Source organism: Ictidomys tridecemlineatus, chromosome Y (assembly GCF_052094955.1).
Source record: "Ictidomys tridecemlineatus isolate mIctTri1 chromosome Y, mIctTri1.hap1, whole genome shotgun sequence".
NCBI lineage: Eukaryota > Metazoa > Chordata > Mammalia > Rodentia > Sciuridae > Ictidomys > Ictidomys tridecemlineatus.
The window spans coordinates 6731065-6741388 of record NC_135494.1 but is presented as its reverse complement, the minus strand read 5'-3'; positions in this window follow the sequence as shown (position 1 = coordinate 6741388).

Here is a 10324-nt window from a genome sequence, read left to right as displayed (position 1 = left end):
TCCTGATTAAAAATTTTAACCTGCAAAATTAGTTCCCTGTCTAAACAAAATGTCTGTAGTCTCCAGGGGTTAATTCACTATCATTATAAACTAAAAACTTTTCTGTAATCTGGGGGCCATTTCCATACCCAGGAAATGAGTCCTCCTGTACCTGATAGATTTACTTGACTGCAGAATAAAAGAGAGCTTGTTGATCTGAGGTTTGCTTTCCATCTCCTGTCTCCACCATTTTGTGCCCCATGTGTTTACAGGTTTGTATCTCAGAATCTTCGTCTATCCTTGTGAATGTTAGTTTTGACCTTTAATTGTTTTCTATATTTCTGAAAAAATTGTATTTGGGGTCTTTTAACATCTTTTCTCTGTGGGCAGGTTTTTTTTTCAAGATTACATTGTAAGAGTCCAGCAGAGCGTCGGAGGGAGAGACCACAAGAGACCAGCTTCATGCAATTGCAGGGGGAAGTTTTATTGAATCAGCATGCTGGGGCTCCGTGCCCACTCAAGAAAGGATAGCAGCCCAGAGCCCAGAGCAGAGGTCAAGCAGAGCTTAAGTACACTTTTTGGAGAGGGTGGGGGGCTTTGCATACATCAGAACAAATCATCTTGAGGCGCGGGAAAATTGAACAACAACTCTGAGCCATGATTAGTACATTCATTGGCGAGAACAGTCTGGGCAGGGGTGAATGGTCACTACTAAGCGGGGTACACATTTAAACTGATTGGTTTTGTGGCCTGGATGCTTACCTACCGAGCTATTTGGAGCCCTTAGCTAATAAACAACCAGGGAATCAATGGAAATATTTACTGGGCAGTTCAGGTATAACAGCTACAGAGATTACAGGGTCCGGGGGTAGCAGAGGAATTTTAACAATACCTGGCCTATTATTATTATTTTTTTAGCCCAAGCCTTTCAATTTAGAAACCTTACAATGCCCAGTCTTTTACACTTTAACTCAGACTCTTGCAGCTTAGAAATTTTATCTTTACAATATACTTGGACTTCAAAATATGAAAATATTTGTGATGCTTTCCATTGAATTTTTGGTTTTTTGATATCTTTATTCTGAAGACTTCAGAATTGATTCCTCTTTAGAGTCTCACTTTATTGAAGTGATATTTCATTTCCTCTATTTTCTCTCTTATTCACTCCTTATATTATCTTTTACTGTATTTTTTAAATTTATTGGAGTCCATTGTTGAGTCATTTTCTGGTTTGGTTGGAATGGTTTGGTCTTTTGCTTTTTATTATTATTTGTGTCTACCCATCTATCTGAATGGATCTGAAGCAGCAGAATTTCTACCCTACAAGCAAATAGGTCCTTATAAATTTCTAGTACCTCACTTATTAGGGGAAGGTAAATAATAACAACAAATTATGCCACAAATATATATCAATACACTAAGTACTTTATTTCTAATGTTAATTGGAGCAATAAACAGAAATGGATCTGTAATATCTCTATTGATAATACTAAATAATCATTATTTATCTCTGCAATAAAATCAAACAACAGGTGTTATCTATGACAGCTGATCATTTCTATAGCAATAATGTTGGGAAAGGCATTGTATAAACCAATTAGTTCTTGAAATGTTACAACAGTTAATTAAGAGGAAGAATAATAGAGAGGTGGGCAGAAAAGAGTTTGCAATTTGAAAAGGTGAACTGGGAGAATATAAAAGAGATGTAGAATATGATGATTATGAGGGAAGAGGAGAGAAAATAGAAGTTAAAATTAAAGGAAGAGTGAAAGAGAGAGCAATAGAATTTTGTTGCTGAGAGAGAGAGAGAGAGAGAGAGAGAGAGAGAGAGAGAGAGAGAGAATATGAATGTCAAGGAAAACAAACATGTGAAAAACAATACAAAACTAAACCAAAATATGCAAATCAAAAATAGTAACCCTCAAAAAATAAAGTAAGGAAAAATAACTACTTTCAAAAAAAGTACTAGAAAAGAGAAAAAATGTATATATATATTTGTATAAATGTTCATGAATCTTTCAACACAAATACAAATAAAGCAAAACAAATAAATAAAGAAATCCTTCATGAAAAATTAAGTAATTGCTTCTATTGCAGGAGTCAAAATTATCCATGAGAATATATGTTTATCATCTATGCCAACTGTCTTTCCATTTCTCCTTGAGGTATGTACTTGAGATTAGTGGCCACACACTGCAAGCCCTTAATATTTTGTGTTGCTTACCAAGTAGCTATTTGGAGTTCAGAAATTTTCACTGTCCCTTTGTAATCGAAAACTCAGTCCTTGTCCTGGATGCCAATCCAATAACAAGGACATGGTTTTGAAAGAAATGATAAAAAATGTTATTGCTTTGCTAGCAAAGGAAAAGCACAGGGGACTCTACCCCTGAACCTGTGATTCTGCTCAATAGGAGACCAGGGTGATTTTAAAGGAGCTATTCAAAGGCAGCATTCCAGGTGTGCTCTGAATGGGTGCCCTAGGGTTCCCTAGGGTGAGATAGGTTTCACTTGTAATTGGGAGAGAATTCACTTTGTAGAACTTCTGGCATACATCTCCTTCCTATAAAGCACAGATAACTCAAGGTCATTTTGTTCCTCTCCCTCATGAGGGAGAGGGAGAAGAGGAAAAAGAAACATATTCCCTTTAAAAATAAGCCTCAGAGCTATTTTCAGAAGGTTAAGTGGACTGCTGTTATATGTCTCAGCAACATATTATTGGCTGTGAAACAGTGTCAGCTCCATTCCCATGGTGGGGTGTCTGCAAAGTTCTGTTAGAGGAATTCCCATAAGTGCAATTTCAAAAGGCAGGGCTTAGGTCCTATTAGGCTCCAGGTATTTCTTTGAGTGGCAATTGGTATGAGAATATGATCTCAGTACACCTCCAGGACCTAATAGCTGAAGATCTATACTGGAGACTTCACTCCAGTAGTCTCCTCAGTGTTCCATTTATTAGACAGAGGAGCCAATCCTTTTGCTTCTTCTACTGCACAAATTATCACCAACTCTTCTATTAATTGTAGCCTTCAAAAGACTTAAGTTCCAGATAATCATAATAGAGTGTGCCAGGGCAATTGTTTTCTAGAGGGAAGACAAATTATTTTGCTTCCTGTTCTGAAATTCTTGCCATATCTGTTTACAAAAGATCTTGTGTCTTTCCTTAGAGGTTCAAAACCTCTACCTCTCCAAAGCAAACATGAAGACAAATGAAAAATAATAGAAGACACAGTGAATAATCCACATAAATAGAGTTATATAATATTAGAAAAAGGTGCCATAAACATACACAGAGAAAAGATAGCCTCTTCAATAATTGGTTCTTGGAAAGCTGGAAATCCATATGTAAGAATAAAAGTTAATCCCTCTCACCCTGCACAAAATTCAACTCAAAGTAGATCAAGGCTGTAGGCATTAGACCAGAGACTGTATATCTTCTAGAAGAAAATGTAGGCCCAACTTTATCATGCTGGCTTGGAAACTGAATTCTTCAACAAGACTTTTAAAGTGAAAGAAGTAAATCAAGAATTAATAAATGGGATGGTATCAAACAAAAATGCTTCACACAAAGGAAACAAGAATATGAAGAAAGATACTATAGAATGGGAAAAAATCTTTGCCATCTTCATCTCATAGAGGACATTAATCTCCATCCAGGATGTATAAAAAATTGAAAAACACTAAAGAAGAAATAAATAAAACAAAACAAAAACCCAACACAACCAATAAATGGGTAAAGGAACTGAATAGGCATTACACAGAAGAAATGAAAATGATCAAAAATATATGAAAAATGTTCAGTCTCTAGAAATTAGAGAAATGCAAATTAAAAGTACACTGACATTCCATCTTATTTCATATATGTATGTCAAAATATACTCTATTATTATGTATATCTAAAAGATTAAATACATTTTTAAAATGACTTTCATCTTTTGAAGATTTTTTATCATAAATCATAGTTTATTCTTACAAATACCAGTTTATTATCATAGTTTATTATCATATTAAAATCATAGCTTTACTAAGCATTGAAACTATCATATGAGCAAGTTTTACCACTCCTCGGTTTTCTCCTAAAGAATTAAAAGTCAACATACTATAGTGATACATGCATACCCATTTTTATAGCAGCACAATTCACGATAAATAATCTGTGGAATCAGCTTATGTGTATATCAATGCATAAATAGAAATATATATATATACACACATACACACACACAATGGAGTTTTATTCAGTCACAAAGAAAAATCAAATTTGTTCTCTGTAGGAAAATGGATGGAACATGAGCCAAATTCAGGTTAATAGTTGCATATTTTCTCTCAAATGCGGAAACTACAGAGAAAAAGGAAAAAAATGGTGAGGGCTGGCTCTCATGAAAATCAAAGGAAGATTGGTAAAAGATAGGATCCAAGCAGGAGAGAATGGAATAGGGAAATGCTGTGGAGGGTATCGGCAAAATTATACTGTTATTTAAGTATTCATGTATGAATATGTGGCAACAAATCCCATCATTATGTACAACTACAGTGCACCAATAAAAATTGTGGAAAACATTTTTTAAAAAGTCTTCTATTACTATAACATTTCTGATTCTTTTTCTATTCATTTTCTTCCCTTGTATTAATATTTTTAACTTTGCAGCATGATTGGTATATTTTAGCATTATACCAGACTATGAGTATCAAGCTTGACATGACTAGAGTTTTATAATTTGGAAGTTTTCACACTTGCCTGTAGGAACAAAAAATATTTCTAGCCCTCTTTGCCAGAAATGGACATTATGATTTTATTCTTTCAACATTAGGAAAGTTTATTCAGACAAACACACTGATCAGTACATTGAAGACCGTAGGGGAATCCAATGCATAAATCCAAACATCTTCAGAGTTTTCTGTTGTCATCCTTTTGGTATTCTATGCTGTGAGTCCTAAACTCCTGTATCTCCTAGACTCAAATTGTTATGTCCTCAGATTGGGATGACCAAGGGGCTCCATCTAACTTTTCTCTGCTACAGCTTTAACACACTATATAGTAAAATAGCAATTACTTCCATGTTCACCTAATTTGCTTTCATTTTCTCAGTAATCATTGTTGCTTCTGCCAACATTTGGCTAATAATTGAAACTGATTTTTAAATTTTGTTTGCTTTTAAAATAATTTATTTCTTATGTGTAAAAAGGTAAATCTGGTTTCCTATTATTCTGACAGAAGTGTAGTCTACAAAAAGCACAAATTTCCCCAAGACTCAAGTTTTTCTTATCAGCAGTGCCTTTCTACCTAGCTCAGGGACTCCAGAAGCCTATTCTCAGAAGAAGATACAGTGGTGGAGCTCATACTTGCTCATAGATAAACAATGGGTACTCATTCCTTCTATTCCAGTTTCCTTACTCAACTATACAAAGCCATCTTGGGTAAGATGGCTGGATTGAGAATATCATGAGAAAGACCTGCCCATGGATTACAGGTCTAATCATACTTTACAGCCTTACTTCTTTTCAGCCATCTCCCAAAGAGAAACCCTCCCAAAGAGTCCACAAGTTATCTGCCCACAGAGTTCACAAGCTTGGGGTCATAGGTAAGTGGAAGACAACTAACATGTATTCTTCCAGTTTTCTTTCCTAATTGAATATTCCAAGACTGAGAATGAACAGGACTTCACAGAGGGATTGGTGTTCCTGCATCTTACTGGCTTACTATTGGGGTGTACTTTGTTGCATGTAAAACTTTGGGAGGTCTTTCCTTATGAAAAATGAGATTCAAGCAGACTTTATTAAAAAATTTACAATGATAATTTATAGTTTATATTAGTAATAATAAATGAAACATGGGTGGGTTTTGAAGTGCCACTGGTAGAAGGGATTGCTAACAGCCCCAAACTGAGGCCTAAAGCACTCTTACTCCTGAGACAAAGTTCCATGATGCTTTTCAATGGGAATGGCATCTTTTGTATAAGTCTGGAATTAAGGCTTAAAAATCAATGTCCACCACAAAGAAAGCTGGTCTGTGGGCAAGGCAACAAATGACTATTGGTGAAAGAAAGATAAAAAGTGATTTGGCTGAAGAAACACTTTTCAGATCAGGCAACAATAAGAATTATGGATGGCCTTCTTTCATAGTTGGATCTTCTTTAGTGCAAAGAAGAGGTGTATATGGGGAGGAGCTATAAATAGGAAATGACTACTGTGATAGTGCTGACCACTATCACTTCATGTGGCTTTAATGGGGAGAAAAAGTTCCTTCTTTGAAACATCTGAATTTCATTTGTCAGATAACTTCAAACACAAGTGGACTATAACTCTGGAAAATGGAATAAGAATTATGTAGTGTTAACATTAATCAGTGCCTAGGAAATATTGCAGTGAGATAAAAATGTCTCTTTAAAAAAATTGTGATGAGGGAAATGGAGGAGGAGAATAAGCTATTTCTTTTAATCTTTAGTCTTTGTGAGAGGATCTAAATTACAGTGGTCCTGGTTGTAAGGTAAAAAAAAATGTATTCATAAAACCACCTGCATGATGAATAAACAATCTATCTTATATACTCTTTCTGCTTTTAGGCATGGCATAACACTTCACTGTATCCACCCTGCCCTTACTTGGGAATGAATTAAGGAAAAATGTCCAAAATCTTTCTACTGAGTTCTCTTCAGTTTTTTCTCCAGGATTTAAAAACTGCTGGAGACTTGGCAGCTCTGGGATTGAAAAAATACTACTCTGTGATGATAAGAAACATATTTTATGAAGTATAATGATAAAATTACAATTATGAAACAGGAATTTTTTTCAAACACAAGCTAAAGCATTATGAACAGTTACCTGTTAATTTTTTTAAAGGTAAATACTAATTTTAAAAAATTTGGATAATATCTAGATTTTAATCAAAATTAATCTAAAAGATTCAGTACTTTTTAACACTTTTTATAAAGATGGGTACAGTTTTAAAGCCACATGAAGTGATAGTGGTCAGCACTCTAGGTCATTTCCTATTCATAGCTCCTCCCTATATAAACCTCTTCCATGTTTTAGAAAAACACTGAGAACTTTCAGACAAAATACGGTATGATTTGTTTGATAATGATCTATAGTATCAATCTTGCTACATCAGTCATGAACTTATTAAATCTGGTAAGTGGGTACATATAGTTCATTGTTAGTATGATAAATTTTTGATAATGTTGATTATAGGTGAAAAAATCTAAATACAAAACTGTCATTTGTGTCAAGTTTAGAAATAGGTAAAACTCTAAGAAGTCAGTAAAATGATAACCTTTGAAAAACAATTATAAGAAAACGTGGGGCACTGGTCCTAATTTTTGTTCAGAGTATTGACTGCATGAATATATTAATGCTGAGAAACTATTAAGCTGTAGTTTTAAGGAATAAAATTACTTAAAAGGTAATGGGTAAAATGAATGGATAAATAAAATGAGCCTATACATTTTGGAATATTATTCAGATTTAAAAAGAAAATTCTGATTCATGGTACAACACAGATGAACCTGAGAACGTTCATTCAAAGTAAACTAATAAGGCAGCTGGGGATATAGCTTAGTTGGAAGAGTGCTTGCCTCACATGCACAAAGCCCTGGATTTAAAAAAAAACAACAACAAACAACAAGACAAAACCAACAACAAAAAACCCAAGTCAAAGTAAACTGACAAGGCAATCTCCCCAAAACACAAGAGAAGAAAATAATATTATATGATTTTACTCACATGAAGTCCTGAAAAAAAATCAAAATCCAGAAAGTACATAGTATTCAAATAATGGGGGGGGTAGGGGGAGGGAATGGAGACTTAATGCATACAGAGGTAGTTTAGGAAGATAGATATTTTAGAGTGTATGATGATCAAAAAAGTATAGTTCTGCTAATGCCACTATACATTTAGGTGGTTAATGTTATGTGTATTTTACCACAATAAAAAGGAGAAATGGGCAATAAAATATAAAATTAAATATCTGAAGTTTATAGTGACTTTTAAATAAGTTACAAAAGTTGTTAGAATTTTAAAAGAAACATCTTTGTATGACTTAATATGAACAAGAGGCACCTCTGGAAGTGATCAGATCCCAAGACTAATACAAAAAATACAAATTATTTGTAGCTGCCTTGTTCTATTTTTCTCATGTCTATACTCAGTCCCTCGTCTCTTTCACTGTGATAAGTTTGTGGGTTTCATTCTTTAGTCTTAGGGCAAAGTGATATTTCATGGCAATCCCTGCAGGAGAATCAATTGCAGAACTCAAAATGAGTAGTTGAAGTCATATCTTTACCAATCCTAACCACATTTGATCAGACTCCTTTACCTATACACACCTCAGACTATTGGAAGCAAAGAGGTGAAGTTAGCCTTATCACTACCAAGGCACAAGAGAACATAGTTCCAAAGAAGCACAGGGAACCCCTTTTGCTAACACATTCCATCTAACCTCTATATCATCATGTAAGTGATATTTAAGGAAAAATTAAAATGAATGAAGGGGAAAGTGGTATGAATATGATCAGAGGAATTAATAGAAAAAGATTATATGAAACCATGGGGAAAAAATTTAAACAGAATATGACTTTTAAGGTAATTCTGGCTTTAAAATCTATAACTGAATTTTACATTTCTATTTAAGTAAGCTTTCCTGATAGTCTTGAAGACACAATGTTCTAGCTAATTCCATTTTGTCGAATTGGCTGAATAAGGTGCTCAGATTTCAACAATATTCTGAGTATATTTCTAAGGGTGTTTGTGGAAGAGATGAATACTGGAATTTAAGTGTTAAACCGAGTACAGCCTATTGCCTTCCCCATTGTTAGGTGGGGCTCATCTACCTCATTGAGGAGGTGAACTTTTAAAAGGCTGGGTAAAGGAGATTCTTTTCTCTGCTGGTCTTGAGCAGGGACATAAATCTCTACCTTTGGACTGAAACCTTACAGGATAGCTCCAGACTCTCATAGGATCTTAGTCTCATTATCATACCTTTGGTTCCAGGAGGTCACCAGCTTGCCAACAATAGATTGTAGAAATTTAGCCTTGAATCAGTTTCTTAAATAAAATCTCTTTAAAATATAGACACTTTTACCTATACAGATGTCTATACCATCCTACTAGTGAAATTTAACAGTAAAGACCAACACAAACTAGAGTCAAAGATTCCCCAACACTTTCTCTTCTACCTATCCTAGTAATCATCAGTTTCCAACAAAATTGCAACACTATTCCTTAAGTTTACCATGTGAGAAGGATCTGAAAGAAGAGATACCATTTCTAGGATATTTGGGAGATGTAAAAGCAGAAATACATGTTTCTTTCAGAGATGCACAGAAGTCAACATGAAAGTAAACTGATGAGTCTCTGGGTTTCAGAAAGTGGACTAAACTGACTAGTGTCATGGTGTCATATTCAGTGCATAACTTTTTTTTTTAAAACAAAAAGCTTAATTACACATCTAGATCGATTTTGGAACCTGATAGTATAGAATGGGAAAAAAAACATAATTTGTATGTAAACCTCAAATTCTATAATGGTAGAAAACAGTGAAGATAGGCTTAGATTTGTGATACTCCTAAGCAAAATAAAAAAGAATGGTGGGAAAACCTACTGACTTGCTAGCAATAAAATATCAGAGATTATAACACACTTCTATAGATCTACCCTGTTGGATACCAAAGAAGACTCTAGAATAATGGTCACTCAAGCAAGTTAGAGACTGTTGTGTTCACTAAGAGGAATAGGAAAAAGGGGGGTGAGTTGACTCAGAATAGTTTCAGACAGGATGTGATAGATTAGGTTTAGAGGCAGGTTGAGCTAATACTAAGTTATGTTTGAGTTAAAGAAAGCAGATTTCAAAGTGGTCAAAAATGTTTAAGGCAAGGCCAGGCATGGTGGTGCATGCCTGTAATTCTAGCAACTTGGATGGCTGAAACAGAAGGATCACAAGATCAAAGCCAGCATCAGCAATTTAGGAAAACTCTCTCTCAATAGGAAAAAAAAAGGGCTGGGGATGTGGCTCAATGTTTATATATCTCTAGATTCAATCCCTGGTACAAAGGAAAAAAATAAAAAGGCAGGCTAGAAATATAGTTCAGTGGAGGAGCACTGCCTAGTATATGTGAAGCCCTGGTGTTATACCCTGTTCTGGACAGACAGGTAAATTTGTGCTTTCAGCTATCTGGAAAGCTTAGTCAGGAACAAAGATAGGGAGCTGTCAATGAAATGTTTACTGGACAAATGATGAAATTTCTCTTATGTTATAATGGATAACCCTGACCCCCTTACCCTCCTTTCTGCTGCTGCTGATAAGACAACCAAAGGTCTTGAAGTGAGAACAGGCTTACTTGGAATTGATGCTTTA